Genomic DNA, 17695 nt, shown 5'->3' with positions numbered 1-17695 from the left:
TGAAGGGCTCCATCGCCCGGCCGCTCGTGCCCCCGCAGCCCCGCAGGAGGGGGCACCGTCACTGGGCGCGCGCTGGGGCGTTTTTCTCCGTGTCCTTTGCCGCCGCTGCCCAACGCCCCGGGGAATTACGAGGCGCCCACGGGCGGTGCCACATTCTGCTGATAAAAAGGACGGATAAAGTTGCCTAGTGTTTATAACGATGTGGGTGTCTCGGCAATTATGGCGGGAGGACTGGTTTTTGAAGCAATTTCACTGTCACAGCTTACGTGATTTAATTACTATTTATTCTAGAAACTAAAAAAAGCCCCTCGCTGTTACATTTGAAAAAGTGCTCCCCTCTCCGCCCTGTGTTCACCTTGTGTTGTTGGCGGCCTTGAAATAATAAATAACGTGTATGTTCCCTCGTCTCAAATACTCCACTCAGACCCCTCCCCGGCTCCCGGCACCTCCCGCTCATGGGTTTAATATAAAAGTGGTTTTAAATGAGATGAAACCAGGGAATCCCACGTGTGTACCGACTCCAGAGCCGCACAGACAGGGGTCCTCGGGGGACGAGGGCCACCAAGGGACGCCTGGGCTGTGGCTCCGTGGAAATAACCCCCACCGAGGGAATAATCACATTTTTTTCAAGTGACAGGAAATTCCAAACTGTTTTTATAGTACCGTTCGCCCCAACGGTAAACAAATTAAAATCAGCAACAAACTGAGTGGATCAATCATTTCTGATGCCCAGTTGTCACTGACAAAGATAAAAATGACAGCTCTGTGATGGCTGGGAGATTAGCGCCAAGTACATCAATAAGCCCTTTGTTCTCTGAAAGCAAATTTCTAATAACACGAATGAGACTGGACAGCAGCGGGCGGGGGGCTGTTCATATTTCTTCAGGATTGAGTGACAGTGCAGATGTAATTTAAAAAAAATAGGCACAGAGGTTTGGGGGCCCCTGAGGGCAGTGTGGGTGCTGCTGTCAGAGATAGCAGAGACGCTGGAGGTGCCCCGGCCGGAAAGTGGGGCACCGCCTGCAGGAACCTGGGACCTGTCAGGGGACAGATGCCGTCGGGGACGGGAGACCCTCAGGACATGAAAGATGGTGCCGCCAGTGGCGCTGTGATGATTGAAGGGAGGCTTCTCCACGCAGGTGCTCGTAACATCTTTTCAGCCTGTCTGCCTGGGACCCTCCAATCACCAGGGAGCACCGAGGCTTTGGGATAATGTGTGACCAAGACTTGGCTGAGCTGCTCAGTCTGCCACGTGGTCTCACCATCTTGCCTGGGGTTCCGTCACCATCGGTGAGGAAGCACGAGCTGCAACTAGGCCACGGGAAGTTGGGGGCCAGGCTTCCAGAAGGAAGGGAACTCAGAAGGGTGCCGTCCTGCGCACTGCTGGGCTGCAGTCTCTCTTTCGAAGGGAAAGAGCCATAAAGTACATTCTTCTGAGACACCAGGGGGTTCATGGCACATCAGCACTGAATAAATGAACTCCTGTACGAAACCCTAAGAAACGTGAGTTTAAATTAATTGTTCAACGTGTGGACGCTGCTCAGAAGGTTACAAGCACGGTGTCTGGCCACAGAAACGGCGAATGAGCTCCGAGAGGGCAGACCTTCCAAGAAATGTCTGACGTCTTAGGGCAGGAATGACTCCTCTCACCCAGAGGCCCTTTGTCTTTTCCTGCGCATTGTCCTAAGGAGGCTTCCCTCTTCGCTTTGGCCACCGGGGAGCTCAGAGGCAACGCTGTAGCTGGTTGCTAGCGGCACTGAGTCAGTTACCTACCACAGCACGTTCCACCCAATTTTCTCTTTGTTCATCTTCAACCCACTTCCTGCCTCTTGCTTACTTTAAAATTTTCAGTCTGCTTCTATCTCTGCAGGGTAAACACGCTCCTCTTTTAGGGGCCAGAGTGCTGCTGGGCCGTCGCATGCCCACGAGCTCTTGCTCAGGCCAGTGGGGTGCTGGGCGAGGGGTGAGGGGCTGGCCGTGGCCCCAGCATGAGGGCCTGAGAGAGCCCTTCCTCCTCGGAAAGTTCCCAGACTGGATCCAGACAAGACACCGGGACCATGACGGACGGTGTGGTCAGGACCCTGCAGGTTCCTGGCAGTGCCAGCTCCCACCCACCGCTCTGGGCTTGGCATGGATGTCAGAGGGAAGTCACTGGACCCCAGGCTGAACCAGCCCGCCCTGTGGTGGCAGCCCCTTCCCACCGTGTCACCCCATTCTGGATTCTGTCACCTTCCCTCCCTTTGCCCCTGGAACTCCTGATTTCCCTGCTTCTTGCTCGTGTCCTCCAGGACTGCCAAGCTTCTTAGGGCAGGGCGCTGCCCTGGCTGCCTGCTTGCAGTGCCCCTGGGGACAAGGACAGTGCTGGCACAGAGTCAGGGTGAAATGAGGCTGGGTCTCCCCACGATGCCCCTCCCCAGGCACAAAGGGACCAGGGTTCCCAGTCAGCCAGGGCGCTTTGTGCTCAGCCCAGAAATGCCACATGCCACCTCCTGCACTGTCTGCCTCGGTGCAGGGTGAACGCAGGTTCCTGAGCTTGGGGGGCCTTCAGGAGCCCCTGTAAGAAGCAGGGGAGATGGACGTGACCCTGCTACACGCGACACTTCCCCACGGGAGAGGGCCACGCAGGACTGCTGCCACCCGTGCCCCAGGCCACAAAAGTGAGCAACGCAGTATCAGCGTGTTTGCCTCCTACTTTTTTCTCTTTTTTTTTTTTTTACGTGGGACTTAGCACATATGACTCATTTTTCTTAATGTATTTGCTTTGATCTTCTAATTTCTCAGTCTTCAGGACACCAAAATCCTACAGGATTCTCGAACAGCCAGCACAGCACTCAACAGTAAAACACTCAAAACCTGCCCGCTAAAATCGGGGACAAGACAAGGCTGCCCACTATCACCACTCCTATTCAACACAGTCTTGGAAGTCCTAGCCACAGCAATCAGGCAAGAGGGAGAAATAAAAGGGATCCAAATTGGAAAAGAAGAGGTAAAAGTGTCATTATATGCCGACGACATGTTACTATACATAGAAAACCCTAAAAGGTCCACACAGAAAGTACTAGAGCTGATCGAAGAATTCAGCAAGGTAGCAGGTTACAAGATTAACATTCAAAAATCAGTTGCATTTCTTTACACTAACGATGAATCAACAGAAAAAGAAAGTAAAGAAACAATCCCCTTTAAAACAGCACCCAAAGTAATAAAATATCTGGGAATAAATCTAACCAAGGAGGTGAAAGAATTATACACAGGAAACTATAAACCATTGATCAAGGAAATTAAAGAAGACTTTAAGAAATGGAAAGATATCCCATGCTCCTGGATTGGAAGAATCAACATTGTTGAAATGGTCACACTGCCCAAGGCAATCTACAGATTTAATGCAATCCCTATCAAATTACCCAGGACATACTTCACAGAACTAGAACAAATCATAATCAAATTTATATGGAACCATCAAAGACCTAGAATTGCCAAAGCATTACTGAGGAAAAAGAAAGAGGCTGGAGGAATAACTCTCCCAGACTTCAGACAATACTGTAGAGCTACAGTCATCAAAACAGCATGATACTGGTGCAAAAACAGACGTATAGACCAATGGAACAGAATAGAGAGCCCAGAAATGAACCCACAAACTTTTGGTCAACTCATCTTTGACAAAGGAGGCAAGAATATACAATGGAATAAAGACAGTCTCTTCAGCAAATGGTGTTGGGAAAACTGGACAGCAGCATGTAAAACAATGAAGCTAGAACACTCCCTTACACCATATACAAAAATCAACTCAAAGTGGATCAAAGACTTAAACATAGGACAAGATACAATCAACCTCCTAGAGGAAAACATAGGCAAAACATTATCTGACATACATCTCAAAATTTTTCTCCTGGAAGAAATAAAAGCAAGAATAAACAAATGGGACCTAATGAAACTTACAAGCTTCTGCACAGCAAAGGAAACCAGAAGTAAAACAAAATGACAACCTACGGAATGGGAGAACATTTTTGCAAATGAAACCGACAAAGGCTTCATCTCCAGAATATATAAGCAGCTCATACAACTCAATAAGAAAAAAACAAACAACCCAATCCAAAAATGGGCAGAAGAACTAAACAAGCAATTCTCCAAAGAAGAAATACAAATGATCAATAGGCACATGAAAAATGCTCAATATCACTAATTATCAGAGAAATGCAAATCAAAACTACAACGAGGTATCACCTCACACCAGCCAGAATGGCCATCATTCAAAGGTCCACAAATAACAAATGCTGGAGAGGCTGTGGAGAAAAGGGAAGCCTCCTACACTGCTGGTGGGAATGCAGGTTGGTGCAGACACTGTGGAAAACAGTATGGAGATTCCTCAAAAGACTAGGAATAGACTTACCATATGACCCAGGAATCCCGCTCCTGGGCATGTATCCAGAAGGGACCCTACTTCAGGATGACACCTGCACCCCAATGTTCATAGCAGCACTATTTACAACAGCTAAGACATGGAAACAGCCTAAATGTCCATCAACAGATGACTGGATAAAGAAGATGTGGTATATTTATACAATGGAATACTATTCAGCCATAAAAACCAACAACATAACGCCATTTGCAGCAACATGGATGCTCCTGGAGAATGTCATTCTAAGTGAAGTAAGCCAGAAAGAAAAAGAAAAATATCATATGAGATCTCTCATATGTGGAATCTAAAACAAAACAAAACAAAAAGAAAAAAACATAAATACAAAACAGAAACAGACTCATAGACACAGAATACAAACTTGTGGTTGCCAAGGGGGCGTGGGAAGGGACAGACTGGGATTTCAAAATTGTAGAATAGATAGGCAAGATTACACTGTATAGCACAGGGAAATATACGCAAGATCTTGTGGTAGCTCACAGAGAAGAAAATGTGACAATGAATATATGTATGTGCATGTATAACTGAAAAATTGCGTACTACACTGGAATTTGACACAACATTGTAAAATGACTATAACTCAATAAAAAAATGTTAAACAAATCTTATGGGATTCTCTAGAAAACTGTTCCCTCAATGCGTTAGCGAATACCAGCATATGGAAAAACTCCCATCCTGACTTAAATTCGGATTATCCATCTTGTCTAGGGCTTTCTGGGAAGTGACCTGTTTCCCAAGCACCAGGCACTCTGCCACTCAGGCGGCTTTGTCCCCACTTTGCAGATGAGGAAACCGAGGCTCAGAGACGTCAAACCTCCTTGGAGGGGACAGGACAGGGAGGAGGGGTTGGGACCTCCCCCGCAGGCTCTCTGGCACCAGCCTGCCCAGTGGCTGTTCTAGGTGAGGTCGGTGGGGGCCCCTCAAATGTCTTAAAATGTTCTCATCTACGTCCTCGTGCCAGAACTTTCTGCTGGTGGCAGAGAACTCTGACCCTGGGTGGTGCTGGTGGCTGCTCCCCAAGGCTGTGGCCTCCCCAGGTCCCTGCGGGGATGGTGGAAGGTTGCCTGTGGCACCGGCCCCTCTGGGACTGCGAGGTCCCAGCGCTCAGCGTGGGGAGGAAAGTGGCTGCACGGGGAGAAGGTGCCTGTGTGGAAACCAGCTGCGGGGCACGGAGCCGTCCCGGGGAGAATCTGCTTGCAGGGGAGGCAGCTCCTGCTTCCACAGGGGCGAGGACATAGGGCCCACCGGGTGCTCGATGCCGCAGCCAGACCTGCCTCCTGCCTCTCTCTGGGGCTTGCTAATTACTTCCATTAGTTTTAAACACACTTGACAAGAGACAGAAGGAATCCTGAGAGAAATTAAGTCCAATTGTTTAAACGGGCACAGTCACACCTCGGAGGTGTAGCGGCCGCGGCCTCAGGCAGCGGCCCTGGGGGAGGCGGGGATGCCCCGGAGTGGGCCCTGGGGGCAGGACACAGCAGCACCTGCCGGAGGATGCGGCCCAGGAGGGTGGGAAGACGCTGCATCCGGGCGCAGGTGTGCGCCAAGCCACGCCCACGCCCAGGCCCCGGGGGATGCGGCTTGACTTAGCGCCGCTCCAGCCTAGTCTCTGGGGCAGCAGCAGAGGCTGCGCGGGCCGAGTCGTGCCCTCGGGCCGGTGTGCTCGTACCCATCGAGGGAGGAGGAGACGGGGAGCAGAGGCGCCGGGCCAAGGCCACTCGTGGCGTTCAGGCCTCAGAAATCTGTGGGGCCCTGGGCTGGTCAACTCGTGTCTGCCAGCACGTCTCCCCCACCCGGCCAAGCATTGCTTTGAGAAACTCTGGGTGTCCTAATTTAATGTTTACGGCACCGCGCAAGGATCGGGGCGCCGACAGGAGAAGCAGAGCCCCCTGCCCTGCTGGGACTGGCTGCATCACGAGGCTTAAGTCTCAGAACGGTTCTGAGCCCACATAAGGCGAGGAATTTCTCCAGGTTCCGGGATGAGTGCACAGTCCTTTGTTCAAGAAAACAGAGATGCAGGTGTCTGGGGAGATCAGGAAGCGGGTGGTGAGGGAGGCTGCAATTCCAGGTCTAAGGAGGGTTATTTACGCGACAGTTCTGTTCCCAAGCGGCTGAAGGAAATCCCGCTGACGCCCCAGCAGAACGAAGCTCAGGCCTCTTAGGTGGGTGGCATCTCTGGTGAAACCCTCCCACCCGCACTCACAGAGGCGCAAGCAGAGGCTGACGGAGGCGCGTCCAGGCACAGACGTGCCAACCTGCCAAGGTGCCCGGGTTTCGGAAGTGCCCGGAGCAGTCAAACTGCCGTGGTCGGCTCGGAGGGCGGCGAGGCGAACGGCTGACCACCGCATGACATTCCCACGCTTAGAAAGCCGGGCCGGGGGGCGGGGGGACGTTCTCCACAGCGAGGGCCGGGGTCGTGGCCCCGACTCTGCCCAGCGTCCCTGGCGGGAGGAAGGACGCTTGGTGCATAGCTCCATCTCGGGGATGTGGGAGCCACCCTAACGGCCAAGGGTGCGGGGCTTCCTTGAGGGCCTGGAGGGGGTGGGCCTGCCCGGACCTTTGCTATCTCAGCCAAGTCCATTTGATTCTTTGGAAAAATGGGAGAGGTCTTCTGACTGTTAAGACGTCTACGATCTTGTTGAACATCTAGATTAACAAGCCTTTCAAGAACTAACGTGAACATTTGGTGAATTTTCATTCATTCACTCCTTCATTCATTCACCACTGACTTGGTTGTCACTCAGGTGTCCCGTGAGGCACCTGGAGTGAGGTGTCAAGCTGAACCTTTGCAAACCCGTCAGGAGTCTGTGAATTCCATTTTCCAGAAGGGGAAGCTGAGGTTCAGAGAGGTGCACCGGCCCCCTGAGGTCCACGCCAGCAAGCGGCAGAGCCGGTGCTGAGGGGGTCCCCCAGCCTCGTGCCGGAAGTGCCCCTTCCATCTGGTGGTGGACATGACCACGGCCGTCCCCTCCCGAGTGACACAGGCCAGACTGAGAGACCGCGTGCATCATCTGAACAGCACCGCTCCCCCCGACACCTCCGCCCCCCGTCACCCCCAGGCCTCCGATTCTCTCCAGCAGCTCTTGCTACCAGGAGAGTTACGTGTGAAGCCCACAGCCAGGTGTGGGCTCACAAACACGCAGTCATGCCTACGCTTGAAGCCTCCAGGAGAAACGCAGTGCGCGTGCGCGGACAGTCTCGGGGACGCACGAGGGCCGGTCAGGTGTGCGGCTGTCATTTTCTACTGCTTCCTGGTGCCCGCCTTCCTGGCTCCCCCGACGGTGATGCTCAGGAGGAGAGGGTGAGGCTCGGGGGGTCCCTGGGCTGCCCGTAGGAGACGGCGCACGGGCTCTGGACAGGGCTCTACGCCGCCCACAGCTGCGTCCAGGGGTTCTCACTGTCCCCAGGGGTGGGGATGTCACTGCCACCAGTGTTGCTGGGAATAAGTGACCCTTCCTAATTCAGCAAGTGCAACTAACACGTCTCTCGTGGGGCCTGGTGACAGCACTAATGGGGATCGTTGTATAATAATGACGGCTCGGTGGCTTATCGAGGTCCTACCACCCGCCAGGCACTGGGCCAAACCCAACACCCAGACCACACTCAGCCCCCACAATTTGGGCAGGGACAACTGTCACCCACCTTACAGGTGAGTGTGCTGAGGGACAGATCAGGAACGTCAACCCCCAACGTGGTCTCTGTTCCGGGGGCCTCGGGGGCGGGGCTGCCAAGAAGAGATTCAACGCCGTCTCAGGCGGACCCATCCATGGCGGGGTTTAGTGGATGGACACCTGCCTCCCTGGCGGTCACCCCAGGAGCCCCCAGGTGCTTTTCTGACTTCGTGGCGCCTCCCCAATGCCCGGCCGGCCCCAGACAAGCCTGTCGCTACAAGAACGGGGTGGGATTTTCAGCGCCCTCCACGGCCGCCTCTCTTCACTGGCTCCTCCTTCTGCGGGGCTCGGCTGCGCCACCTGGGGCCAGGCTCCCGTCTGAGCGCCCGCGTGCGGGAGGTGTGAGGAGGACGGTGCTGACAGCCAGGCTGGGGGAGCGGGCCTGGGGGGACCCTCTGCAACGTAAGAAGCAGGGCCGGCTATTTTTAGACCCGCCAGCCTCTTGTTTTTAGCTCTTGCGCACGAGGACTGAGCTAATGAAATCACCCGCAATTAAGGCCCAGGTAGAGAGACAGCTCTTTCCTGTCCCCAGAGGCCCCCTCCCTCCTCCCCTCCCCTCCCCTCCCCTCCCCCACCTTCCCTCCCTTCTCTCCCCCTCCTCCACTGTCCTCTCTGCAGGTGGGGAGCCCGTGAGAGGAAGGGGTGGCTCTGGAGGGACCCCCAGACCTGGTTTACGATTTTACTCCATTTTACCAAAAGGGCAGTTTGGGACTGTTTCTTGTTCTCTGTATTTTAAAAGCATTTAAGAGGTGCCGGCTCTGGCTGACCGCCCCGCCTCCCAGGGTTTCTTTCTCCTGTCAAAGCTCCCACAAAGCTGTTCCAAACACTAGGGAGGACATGGTGTTTGAAGCTGGGTCAAGGTTTGGGAGGGCGGCTTCTGCTGACCACAGGGATGGTGATCCCAGCAGCGCGACCCCGGGGTCAGCCTCCCACTGCAGCCCCTCCCAGCCTGGGGGTGAGGGGACCCCAGCCGCACCTCACGCAGGGACAGTGCACCAGCACCCAAGGAATAAAGGAGCAGATCCAGGAGATGCGTCTGCCCCTCTGTCCATCTGTCTGTCCACGTGCTGACTGGCCTGGCTCACCCCTCGCTCGCTGCTGCCTGCTGAGCACACACCCACCGCCTCCTCAGGGAGCCCCTGCTCTCCAAAGAGGGGGGGCGCCCGGGGGCAGAGTGAGCCCCTCTCCTGTTCCCGTGAAGGGAGCCAGCTGGGCGGGACGTCAGGGCGGCTTAGACGGGGTTCGGAGCCCAGCAGGGGGTAAGGCAGACCGGGCGGTGGGGGGGCGCGGGGTGGCCAGGAAGGCCCTGGGACACGGGGACAGGCGGAACGGACTGGGCGGTGAGTGAGGACGGAGGGTGGGCAGAGGCGTGGGCCCGGGCACGCCCAGCACACGCACACCCAGGGAGCGGCTCCCTGCTCCCCTGCACACGCGTGCTTCCTGGGGGGCAGGCCTGGGGGCTGGCACAGACGGGGTCCCTCCACGCTGGGGGTCTGTGTGTGGAGGGGCAGGTTGGTGCAAATCAGGACGCAGATCACACATTAACTCGTCTATGCCCCAGAAAGCGGCCAAGGGAGCCTCTCCTTCGGGGCTGCTGCTGCTGGCCCGAGGGGCCCGGCTGGGCCCCGCCTCACTGTCTGTCTGCAACGGGGAGGGACCCGCGGTGTCTCCGGGACGGTTCTGCTGTGCGGCGTCAGGACGAGCCCTGGTTTCACCACCGTGACTCGGAGACAGAACTGCGAGGCTGCAGCTGGGCGAACGGCCGCAGGCGTCACAGGCCTGAAGTGAGCCCCCGCGGCGGGAAGGACTTCTCCCAGGTTCTCTGCGCTTCCAGATGCGAGGCACCCACGTTTCCAAGTGAGGGGCCTTCACGGGAGTCCAGGCGGGACGTGGTGCCTGAACTCTGTGGCAGCCCCCAGGCTGCGGCCCAGCTGCCCTGGCCCCGAATTGAAGCCACCAGCGCCACGAGAAGGGGCACACTTGTCACTCTGGGACGGGGACACTCTGTGAAGGGGCCCAAGACAGTGTAGAGCCCCCGGCACCTGACAGCCCCTCTGGCGGGCACACCTATCCTGTCTCCGTTCACTGGGCTGAATCCAAACCTGACTCTGAACTTTACCTAGCTGCTCCCTTTGCAAACACACGTGGGTTGGCGGCCAAATGTTTTTCTAAAGTAAATAAAAAGAACTCAGGACTCGCAAACACACATCCCCCTCCTTCTCAATCACCCCTGACTGCCACCAGCAGCCTCCCCCTGGTCTTCCCTTGTCAGAACCACCGTTCTGGGCGCATTCATTTCATGCTTGGCTTGGAGATATTTGGGGACCTCCTTGAGATGAGCAGACCCCTGGGGTGCCTGTAACCCAAGGATGCAAACCTCCTCAGGGGCCAGGGGAGCCTTGAGCAAACGCAGTCAGGCTCCAAGGCAGAGGCAGCTTGCTGGGGGCTCCGGGGCGAGGGGCTGCCTGATCCTGGGCCTGGGGAGGGAGCCTAGGACAGGGACTGAGGGAAGCAGGAGCTAATTCGACCAGGCTCAGGTGCCCCAGGGCAGAGCCACCTGCCTCCGGCCCACCTGGGCTCTGAGAGACCCTGGGGAGGAGTCCTTCAGGAGTTACGAGGCCACGTGCGGCACCCCTGAGAGCTTTCCAGGATGGGCTTCTCTCCAACACACACTTTGAGCTCTGATGGCTGGGACTCGGGGACACGTTTGCTAGGCTCAGGACGAGGAACACAGTGCTGAAGAGTGAATTCTACTCTGACACAGAGAGAAAACACGATCCTTCCTGTAACTGTCTTCCCACAGCACCCCCTTCCTCAGCCAGGGGCTGCCCCAAAGGAAGCAAAGGCCCAATCACCTGTTTGGTTGTTCCTGGTCCAAATCCTGCTTCTGAGGAGCACGTAGGAACAGGGCACATTCTTTACGGGTCACAATATTGCTGTCCGAAGAAGGCCCAGGGCCCTGGGGCCAGGGCCAGTGTCGGAGGGGCAGGGACATGGCTTCTCATATGTGGCCACGGTGCACACGGTGTCTCTCTCAGAAATCTCCACTAGAACACACCAGCGCCTGGGAAGCCCTGCAAGGGCCTTAAAATGGTTGGATCTACACCATTTCTACTACCATTGGAAGAGATGCATATTGGGAACTCAGGATGTATCAGTCAGCATGAGTCTGGGTTAAGCTGAAGTAACAAACGGCTCCCAAAGCACCTGATGTGCTGCTGTGGGCCAACCTGGGAGGCCTTGCTCTGCGGAATCCTCAGGGACGATTCTTCTGCTTGCACGGTCGCCAAGGCCAGGAGCATCTGGTGTTGAGAAACGGGAGTCACTGGCTCTTGAGTTTCCTCCTGGGAGGGATGTACCTGGCTCTCGCTCCTAGTTCACTGGCCAAAGCAGATGGCACGGCCAGCCCTAACTGCCCAGAAGTGGGGGAGTGACATCCTGCCATATGTCTTCAGGAAGAAGGGTGGACTCTGTCAGTTACACGCAGCAACAATGTAACGTAACATGTACGTAGCAACTAACGTAAGGACAGGCGGCTCATGTGACTGTCACACAGTTGCTCCCGCACAGACCTGCCTCAACACCTCCAGCTACAATGAACAAAATGGCAGTTAGAAAGATAAACACCCAAAGCAAGTCCTGTATCTGCAGAAACAATTTTACAGACGCCTCCCAAGCCACTGCCGTCTCGCCTTGGCCCAGGGCGCACAGGTCTGGATGTGTCCCTGCAAAGGCTCCTGATCTCTCTGCCTTTTCGGATTGTTCTTCCTCTCCCATTAGACTGTAAGATCTGAAGGCTGAGGTCGTGATGTGGCTACTTTTCTCGTCTTGAGCAGAAAGGTGACGTTCAGGGAGCCCTCATCCACTCCTGCACACCCCATTTCTCTGGTGGAGGCCAATGGGGAATGCTGGCCGCTACATCCCAAAGCCGCTGGGCTGGGTCTTGCAGGAAAGTGTCTCTGTGATTCCCGCCCATTTAGGCCACACAGGGTGGCTCAGCGCCTGGCAGGAAAAACAGCCAGATAATGACAGTCATTTTGGAGGCAATGGATCCTGGCCTTACACGGCCCTTGTCTGGATCCCCAGACCCCTGCCCAAGGCTCCCTTCCAAAGCCTTGCCCACTGGAGCTTTATGCAAATGCAGCGTTTATCCCGGGGTAATTATCCCTTTTACAAGTTTGACACGAAATCTTGATAAAGAATTGTCTTTTAACATAGTGGCAAAGAAGCTCAGCCAAATGCATAAAAATTATATGACATTTACTCCTGACTGTAAATTAAAATTTACAGAAAGGTCAATGAACCAGGAGTGATTTTTTTCGGATAACTTAGACAATGAGGACTGGGAAGGCTGGAGGCAGAGGGTGAGCCTCAGGCTGCCCCGTCCATCCAGCCCCCATGCCCTGGCCCAAACTCAATTTGTCCCCAGTGGGCCTCACTCCTGCCAAATGCACATTAGAAGATGGTGAAAGAAATTTCTGGACTTCCTTGGAAAGAAAAGGCATCTCTCAGAGAAGGGCAGCCTTTTGACTAGACTCTGGCTCCCGAAAAGAGAAGACAGGTGCAGGAAGCTGCAAGTCATCTCATGGAGTCCCTACTATGTGACCAGCACCTACTATGTGCACTGACCATGGCAGGTGCAAAAGGGCGTGGCGTGCTGCTTTGCCGAGAGCTAAGGCCTGGGAGCCAGTTGGACGAGCTGTGTGGCCTTGGAGCGCTCGCTAAACCTCTATGATCTTCATATCCGATCCAGCACAATCACCTTCAAACCACGAGGCACGAGCCTGTTACCCACAGTCAGATTTACGGACTCATTGCAACAGGGGAGAAGCCAAGCTAATGGTTACTCTCTCGTGTCAAGAGGAAGTAATGACCTCTACCTTGAAGGGTTTCTGCCATAATTCAACGAGGTGACGCAGGGAACAAGCCCGGCACAATTGTGCCTGGAGGCCCCAGGAAGCTGTGACGCTCTCGGTGCATCTCCCCCAGCCGCCCCCGCCAGCTCGTCTCTCCCCGCGTCCTCTTCTGTGACCGAGAAACACAGGAAGATACAAGAGCAAGACGATGGCTTTTACAACCACCAGATGCAGAGGGGTAACTTCGATGTCTAAGCTCTGCGCGGGAGCACGGTGCAACGTCTTACCACCTTTCTCCTTTTAGCAAAAGCAAGATGCTCCCCCGCCAGCCGCGTCTTTATCTCAACAGTCAGGGCTGCAAAGGGTATCTTAATTTAAGAAACAATTATGAGTGAACCACAAACTCCTAGGAATTACCCGTGCTTTAGAAAGGAAGAACAAAGGGCGCCGACAGAAGACACGGGCCCCGCTTGTCGCAGGATATTAACCCGGATGTTCACAAACACTTTGGGGGCCAGAATCCCCACGTCCCGCCCAGCCCCCATTGTTTCTCTGGGAGGGGCACTGGGTCGGTGGCTTTGTAGGTGAGCAGTCTAAACACAACTCCGTGGATTTTGCAGTCACAGCTCTCAGGGCTTTTGTGATTTAAAGCAGCAATTATGCACGAGATAAAGACCCAGAGAAAGGACCTCCCCTCGGGCTGGGTGGCGAGGGCAGCGCACGGAGGTTAATGCTTTGGTGAAGTATTTCCGCTGTTACTTCACGCAGCCGTCCTGCAATGTCTCTGATGTTTTCGCACATTACGCACTCTTCCGGCGGAGAAACAGCTTGCGTTTTTGAAAGCAAGGAGGAAAAACCTAACAGGCCTCCGCAGCCACCTTGTACCTTGGAAGATCCTGCAATGAGGCTACAGCTTGGAGATGCTTTCCATTCAGGCACCAAGGAGAGGGCTGCGTCTCTCTTGTGCTGGTGATGGCCAAGACTTAAAAACATGGCCAAGACTTCAAAAAGGATCTGGTTGGAACCCTCGGAAGCTCCCTGTCTGGACGAGTATGTGGCTATGATTCGACCCCCTAGTTGGGCTGCCCTTCCTGTAGGAGGGCCCTCCTCCACACTCGGTCTCATACAAGGGGAAGCCGTCGGGACGCGGTGTCCACCCGGTGCGGGGCCGAGACCGGACAGGGTGAGTTCCAGGGGCGGCAGGTGCCTCAGCCACTGCTCAACCCTTCCGGAACGGTAACTGGGCAGATAATCAAACCCAACCTCCACGGGTGCCGCATCCTCTATGGCCTGAGCGTGGTGGTGAGCAGGGCGGCGGGAGGCTCGCGGACCCAGCAGCGTCCTTGGAGCTGGCCACACACTCTTGTCTGGATGAATGCCAGCGTTCTGTCGAGGTCCTGGGGCATCTGGCACCACCTGTGCAGGTAACACAGTGGCACGTCTACCCGGTGGGTGTGCGGACCCCAGTGCAGCCCAGGATTCGGGGGAGGCGGTCCAGGAGCTGCCCCAGCAGATGGCGGTCCTCCTTCTGCATTTGGTGGGGGACACCTGAGTTGTCACCTCAGATACCCACGGTGCTGCATTCCCGTGGTCCCACCCTTCTGGGAAGAACAGAGCCAGGAGGGGGTGGGGGATTCAGGAAAGGTGCAAGTCTGTGCTTCCCCAGGGCGGCTCTGGGTCAGCAGGGCCCTGGCAGCCTCAGCCTGTCTCCCCTGCACCTTGAGGGAGAGGGTAGCAGGACCCCGACGGCTCTTCCCCCAGCCTCCGCTCAGTGCGGGACGCGGTCTTCCTTCTCTGTGACGGGCAGCCTAGCCCAGCTTGGCTTCCTAAGACGCGACCTAAAACTGTACCTGGAACCCGGCTGAAGTCCAGGGACGTAAGTGCTGGCTGTTTTTTTCAGGCCGTGCAGCCTACATTTGAAAAGCATCTTTTTTTTCTTTCCATATTTTCTGCACCTGCCCAGAGTAGAGAGATCAGGCTCTTCTAAAATGTCAGGGCGAGGAAATGGCCAGGCGTGGCCACGTGAGGGAACAACCCTGTTCAGTTGGCCCTGGCGGCACAGAACCTTTGGGCTTCTGTCTCCTGCCCTCAGTTGCTCGGTCACCAGTCCCAGGGCCGTCCCTCTGAGTCTAGACGATTCAACTATTTGTTACCATTAGTTCATTAACATTAAAAAAATATGACTTCCTGCCTACTCGACACAGAATTCTGGCCACCAGCACTGGCTGGGAGCTCAGAGGCTCTGTCTGCTGGCGGCGGGGGCCGGGGCACAGGGCACTGCACTGGCGCCGGTAACTGGCGCCCAGCGCGTGGCTGGACGCGGGGGCACTTCTGTGATGGGGCCGCCCCCCTCCCCTGCGTCGGGTCGTCCTGGCTCACTCTTGCAGCCCTTCTGACCGCTCAGACCCTGCCTGTGGTTTTGGGTCAGTCCCCGGGAGTGGACACTCCTGTACGGCCACGGATGTGCTGGCAGGACTGTTTTCTGCAAATGGGCCTGATGCAGACCTTAAGCTGTGGGGGGTGGGGGTGGGGCGGGGCTGCGCCCCACCCAGGCCGCTTCCCTCCTCACCACAGCCCAGCAAGCCCTCCTGAAGCCGCTGCCCTTGCAGCCTGAGGGCCCAGAGGTGGGTGGGCTGTGAGTTCAGGCTCGCTGATTTGCATTGTTTTGATTACAAGTTGCGTAAATCCGCACTTGGGAGGGGTTCTCTGCCCCAGGGGAGAGGACTCACGAGCCTCACAGACAGAAAGCCTGGCAATTCCTCGGGCTGCCCCATTCATCCTCTGGAAGCTTCCGTCAAGACTAAGTGCCCTCGTCGTCACTTCCCGGGACTGGGAGCCCCGGGAACCCATGGGCCGCACCTTCTCCCGGACGCCGGGCCCAGAGAGGTGAGCTCACTTGTCTGAGGACGAGCTGGCAGCAGAGGGACTTCCCACCACCAATTTTTCTAGAAAGTTCTCTGGCTTGGTTTTCATCAGCCCGGGCAGGGGGCACTGCCCGGGCTGGGAGAGTCGGCTGAGAAGTGCTGAGGGCAGTGGGAGGCCCACCCACCCGGGTTCCTGATCTGCATCCCCAGCCCCTCCCAGACAGCCCCCAGACAGGTGAGGACCATCCCCCTCAGCCATTGTTTCAAAGTTTTAAACTCGCTGCTGGTGGCAAACTTTCCGCTAAATACGCAGATGGTCCTGCCTGATCCTGTTAATGGAAAAGCTCTCACACGGCTACAAAAACAGACGTGCTCATCTGTTTCTCAACATTTTGAAAAAACCCTACAGAGGTATAAGGTGCTACACGATGAGAATAATTAGCTTGTGCCATCTGCGAACAAAGAAAGAAGCCAGCCTCCCCACCGCCGCAACGCTATTTCAGGCTCGTATGGACGCCGAGGGCGCTGGGGGAGCGTTGCCCGCCACGTTCCCATCCGGGGCGCCCTTTCGCCTTCATTCGCTCAAGAGACTGTAGGAGCAGCTCTGGCCCGTGCCTGTGTTCACCTGTGATTAACTGGCAATAACAATCGTCATTAGAAAGGAGTAAGTTGACATTCTTGACAGCCCTGACTGAATCTGCGACAGCAGCTGCCTGGGAAGTGGCCGGCGTGGCTGCAGTCTCAGGGGACCGGCCACTCTCCCCGGGAGAGGGGTCAGGTGAGCCCCGGGCTCGTGATGTGGGCAGCCCGCCACACTGTCCGGGTGTGGGGTGACGGCTGGCGGGCACTGGGGCCCTGAGGTTGTCTGTGCACACAGGCCTGTCTCCTCCGCGGGTTCTCTGAGGGATATGGGCTGGGCCTGCCTCCCTGTGGAGCCTGCGTTCAGGGAGAAGACAGGATCAGGGCAAAGTTCACTCCCCACTGTCCAGTCCATCCTGCTGGAAGCCCCGCGTTTGGTTTTTAAATCCAGTCTCCATCACACGCTGATACTTTTAGAAAATACAGTCGAGATGAACTACCAGGAAAAGACTGCGGGCAGGGCACGGCTGCAGGAAATGTCCACTCGTGGTTTCTGTCTTATCTGGTCCTGATCCATAACAAACAGTCTTGGGGCCTGTGTCCTTCTGGGCTCTCACTCCCGGAAGTGCCCACAGCAAAGGCAGACCTGCCCCATACGAGGGTAGGCTGAACAGAGCTGTGCATCCCAGAGGGAGAACCAAGTGGCTCCAGCCAGGGGATTCTAGCCGGCTTCCTGGAGGAGGCAATAATTCACCGAGACCTAAAGGATGGCAAGGGGTGGGCTGCAAACACCTGGGAAGCAGCTGGCTCCAGGCAGAGGTGGGCCTGCAAGGGCTGTGTGAGGCTGGAGTGGGAGCTGGGACAAGAGGTAACGAGGCGAGGAGCCAGACGGCTGTGTGTGCCGGGGTGTCGAGCAGGGAGAGACAGGCCCCCTGGCTGTGGCAGGATGGTTGATGGTGCTGTCACCCTGGTAGGGGACAATGGTGGCTTCAACCCAGGCTGAAGCAGAGAAAAGAGGGCAGTGGCATTCCAAGCCAATTACGAGGCAGAGAGGACTGAGCTGCCAGTTCTGGTTTGGGTAAAAATCAACAGTCCCAAATATAGATGCAGAAATTCTCAAAAAATTTTAGCAAATCAAATCCAATGATGTATAAAAATTATACAGTATGACTAAGTGGGTTTATCCCATGTATGCATGGCTGGCTCAACATTCAAGGATCAGTTAATGCGGGGGAGGGTATAGCTCAGTGGCAGAGTGCGTGCCTAGCATGCACAAGGTCCTGGGTTCAATCCCCAGTCCCTCCATTAAAA

General features: G+C 55.7%; 1 protein-coding gene across 5 annotated transcripts in view; it reads right to left on the bottom strand.

Annotated features, from left to right (window-relative positions):
- Positions 1-17695, bottom strand: part of CDH4 (cadherin 4) — a 465344-nt gene that overhangs the window by 139628 nt on the left and 308021 nt on the right. The gene's annotated exons all lie outside the window — the stretch shown is intronic.

This window comes from Camelus ferus, chromosome 19 (genome assembly GCF_009834535.1).
Source record: "Camelus ferus isolate YT-003-E chromosome 19, BCGSAC_Cfer_1.0, whole genome shotgun sequence".
Lineage (NCBI taxonomy): Eukaryota > Metazoa > Chordata > Mammalia > Artiodactyla > Camelidae > Camelus > Camelus ferus.
This window is presented reverse-complemented; position numbering and strand designations above follow the sequence as displayed.